Source organism: Nanorana parkeri, unplaced genomic scaffold, assembly GCF_000935625.1.
Source record: "Nanorana parkeri isolate BGI_ZX_2015 unplaced genomic scaffold, ASM93562v1 scaffold87, whole genome shotgun sequence".
Taxonomy (NCBI): Eukaryota; Metazoa; Chordata; class Amphibia; order Anura; family Dicroglossidae; genus Nanorana; species Nanorana parkeri.
In genome coordinates this window covers 2,325,608-2,330,386 of record NW_017306355.1, presented here as the reverse complement: position 1 = coordinate 2,330,386, position 4,779 = coordinate 2,325,608, and positions in this window count along the sequence as shown.

The window sequence follows — 4,779 nt, the reverse complement described above, 5'->3', positions numbered from 1 at the left end:
CTTCATCACTTTAATGGCACCCATTACATTTTACAATTTCCATGCCCTAGGAGTTGTGAATATTAGAGGAGAAAAAGAACAAGTGTGGAAATATTAATATGAACTAACTGATCTCTTTGTAAAATGTAATGGGTGCCATTAATGTGATGAAGTTTTAATTCAATAAAATTATATTTAAGGGGATGATGGACAAATGGTGGTGTGTGTCATATTTGTGGCTCATTTGATACAAGACCCAGTGAACATTTGGAAAATAAATCTCCTATAATGCTATCATTTCTTGCCTAGTTTAATAAAAAAAAATAGGATTGTTGTTAAATCCTTTTCTGTAATGACTTCCGGTTCCAGCGCCAGATGAAGTAGACTGGTGCTTCAGAGCTCTGTCCCCGCCGCTCAGCGCACAATCCTGTTCTCTGACAACGCTCACTAACGTGATGGATATTACTCACCTCACACTCTTTAAATGATGGACAAATACCTGGCTCGCTCTTAGTCGGCTAGATGTTCACACTCTTCTCACCGCATATCGATCGTGAACGGAACAAAATGCCGTTTGCAGACAAAATCTGAAACGAGGCTCCGGCCGGGGGCGAGTCTCCAAAATGCTTCTCCCACGGCTTCTATTGATTACTAGCAGTTAGCCTCAGCAATGGCATCTTATCTGAAATCGGATATTGCCTCCATAATAGCTGCATCTATACAACAGCACATGGGTTCATTTAACGCTGCTTTAGAGGCAGAAACAAATCAGCTACAGGGTCTTGAACTGAGAGTTAGTGACATTGAAGATCATGCTGCTGATTCTCAATGTTTTCAACACACTTCCTCCAAAACAACTCTCTTCTTATTGGACAAAGTAGATGACTTGGAGAACAGAGCTCGCCGGAATAACCTGTGCTGTGTAGGAAGACCAGACTCCATAAAACCTGCTGATGTCCACAAATTCTGCTCTGCCACTATTCCTCAGGCATTGGGCCTTCCTGAGACATGCAAGGTTGAAAGGGCCCATAGAATTGGCCCGCCCGCAATTCTGACAAACCTAAACAAGTCACTCGTTACCTGGATTATTCAGACAAACATCAAATTTTCAAGGCCTATAGAGCACAATGCAATCTAATCGCTGGTGGACATAAGATCTTACTATCTGCAAACTATTCTGCTGAATTGTCCTAACTGCACCGCTTTTTTCACAAAGTCTGTCAATTCCTGATACACAGGAGGCTCAAATTTGCCCTGGCTTACTAGGCAATTCTGCGTTTTATGGCACCGGACGGCAAAATTATGCACTTCACGTCCGCTACTCAAGCCAAGAAATTTCTAGATACACATGTTGACGTCATGGCTTAGTCACCTATAAAGAGCCCGCCCAGCAAGAAGAAAGCTTGAAATCTTGTAACATCTTTCTCAAGCTTCCATTATGGACCACTCTCCCATCACCATCTTTAATCGACCGATCATTCCCAACGTGTATTGATCTCGTGTGCTTCAATGCTTTCTTTACTCTATGTATGTTTCCATATTGCTCATGGCTGGACATTGCCTTACATATTTTTTTTTTTTTTTAGGGCTGGGGAAATTAACGATTAATTCCTCAATTAATCGTTAAACTTTTTGATCGATTAAAATTCTTTTGATCGAAAATGAAAAGACTCACCTCTCCGCCGACTTCCGGGAGTCCCGTCGGAGATCCGGTGACGTCACGGACATTGACGTCGCCGGACTCCTTCCCCAAGTGGCTCCGTCGGCTAACGAAGGGAAGGGGGGAGGAGTCCAGTGACATCAATGTCCGTGGCGTCACCGGACTCCTCCCCCTTCCCTTCGTTGCAATCAGGTCCTTACATGAAATGGAATGGACAGGTGCTGCTACTTCAAATATTAAGCTAATACTTCTGTTTAAATCACCCTTAGGGCTTTGCTGTTTTACTATACTATGTAAATACATTTGTAATCCAGCACGTTATTATTCTGAGTTGCCCCACTCTAGCGGCAGCTAGAATCCATTCGTTGAGGACAAGCAGGTGGGAGTTATGTGCTTAAAAGAGAACTATGGGGTAACGGGAGGACATAATATCACCCAAAACTCAGTATATAGCAGGCTATTGCCCAATATATGCTAAGAGCGCTGCAGCTGAGACGGATCCCAATAATACTGTTAAGATTCACCCCTCTGGCTGATTGACAGCTGGCTCTGTCTGTCTAGAGGCAAGAGCCAGCTATACCCACCCCCTCTCATCCCTCAAGTCAGTGCTGGAGGATCGGAAAGGGGAATCCCTGTGGGGAGCAGTGACTGACACTCACAGCTCTCTGCAGGGAGATGATCGGGAAGTGAGCGAGCGACTATGTGTTTGCTCACTTCCCGATCAATAGAGCAGACGTGACAGTTTCAATGTCACACGTCGGCTCGAACTATGGGTATGAGTGTAAATCACTCAACTCATAGTTCTCTGTAAGTGGAAGGCTTTGAATTTTTGGCCTAGCGCCCAATTGTCGGCACAGCCCTATGTCTCAGAATTCTTCACGGCTGTGTCCTAACCTTGTCCCTCAATGGACAATAGAGAAACTTTTTTTTTTAAACTAAACAGTTTCCACTTTCAGTTTGGCACTTAAAGCTGAACGCCAGGTATAAATAATGTAAGTATCACAAATATGTCAAGCTCAACTAATGTAAGTATACATGTTTTATACTTTGTCGACCCACAGGGATCCTGTAAAAACACTGATAGCCTGATCTACTTCAAAGCGATCTTCCAGGTCCTGGTGCTGCCGCTATGCTGAGAGTCTTCCACTCTACTGTGAAAAAGAGGGTCGCTCCCTCAGCCCAGCTGCCATTTAGCAAACCCCTCTTTTTTTAAATAAAATACTAGGCGTTCTCTTATTGGACACTGGAGGTGTTGTCACAGCGGAAAGGTCGCTCATCATAGCAGCAGTACAGGTCTTCAAGGGTCGCTGCTCTAAAGCACTGCAGTAGCGCTACTACAGTGTTTTACAGGATCCTGTGGCCCAGCCAAGGTGGACCAATGTAAGTATACATAAAAATGTATACCTGAAGCAGGCCTCAAAATTTCTATTCACCTGCTCGCATTTGGTGAGTGAAAATAAAAGTGAGGGCGAGTGGAAATTTGGGTCTCAAAAGTACCAGTCCGCAGGCAGAGCTGCTCCTGTCTTTATTTTACGTGGGGGGGGACGTTAAAGTGTATGCACTTAAAAAGGAGAACTATGGGGTTAGGGCTTCTCCCCCTAGTTCTCCTTAGGGTAACGGGAGGACACAAACTAGCATCCTCCCGTCACCCTAGGCCAGTGGTGGCGAACCTTGGCACTCCAGCTGTGCCAAAACTACAAATCCCAAGATGCATCTGCCTCTGGGAGTTATGTATGTGGCTGTCAGAGCCTTGCAATGCCTCATGGGACTTGTAGTTCCAAAACAGCTGGAGTGCCAAGGTTCGCCATCACTGCCCTAGGCTCAGTATAGCTTGCGCTACCTGTGACAGTCTCATTGTCACAGGTCGGCTAGAATTATGAGGTGAGTGGAAAGCACTCACCTCATAGTTCTCCTTTAAAGACAGTTCCTTTAGAAACATTTCAGACCATGTCCATTTTAGTCAAGCCCATGTTATGTAGTTTTCACATTTAACTTACTATTCTGGCCATGGCTCTTTTAGGCTTTTTTTTCACATAGCCGATTTGAGACTTAGCCCCCAAAAATCAGCGTTCATCCCTGGCAGGGATGCTCGGGAATTTCAGATCAGCCCTGGTCAGCAGATCAATGACAGCCACAGCAGCTGTTCATATGCAACCACACATTGGAGTGATTGCATGCAAGTACAGATGAGCAGCCCTGGACAAAGACAGTTTGCATCCAGGGCTGCAGGATCCAGAAATGTGAGAGGAAAGCCAAGCTGTTATTGTGAAACAAGGAGACACCCTTAAGGGTCAACACACACACACACCAATCTGACAATACAATTTTTGTGCAATCCATTTTAGCTTTACCAAATCTATGTAATATGAGGTCCTACCTAATCCATCCAATAAATCTGCATCCAGACAAGCCCCTGCACTACATAGCTGTTGGTAGATCTAAAAGGAGATTGTGCAATCAGATTGTAACGTGTGTGGTGAACTTAAATCTATATACATTTAATTTTAAGCATCTGATGGCAGATTCCATAGGGTGCTAAAGTCCATCTTCAGGAACATGTAGTTCCCCGTGCTCCCGAGCCTTCGCACCCACTTCACTGCCATCCATTCACTATATTTTTAAAAACCTCCGCTTACAATTTGTTTTTTTAATTTACGCAAGTCGACAGTCACAGGACACTCTGTGGCGCCACTGTTTGCAAGTGCAGTGATCCAGTGCTGCAGCCCAGGCCCACTACCAACCAGTATTGTTGCCACCCATGGTCTAGATGTCATCTGGTTCAGGACCCTGTGACTACACTGCCAATGGGAGGCATCCCTAATCAGGTGACAATTAGCTAATATTAGGGGAGGGGTGGGCCGGAGATCAGCTTCAAGCATCCACCTCTCTTCTAGAACAGATCAAGTATGCTGCTTGATTATTGCACCTGAACAGAAATGTATGGGTATGCAGTTGTCAGACATTAACTCCAAAGTACCTGCCCATTGCCCCTCCATTGTGTTGGGGAAAAACCTGAACTACCAGGTGAGAGGCAAACAAGCACACATTCCCCCATCTCACAACACAGTGCTTGATGCACAAGTGTTATTGTGTGCCTAATCATTACAAGATGTTCAGAAATTCAGTATGTAGATGAGTTC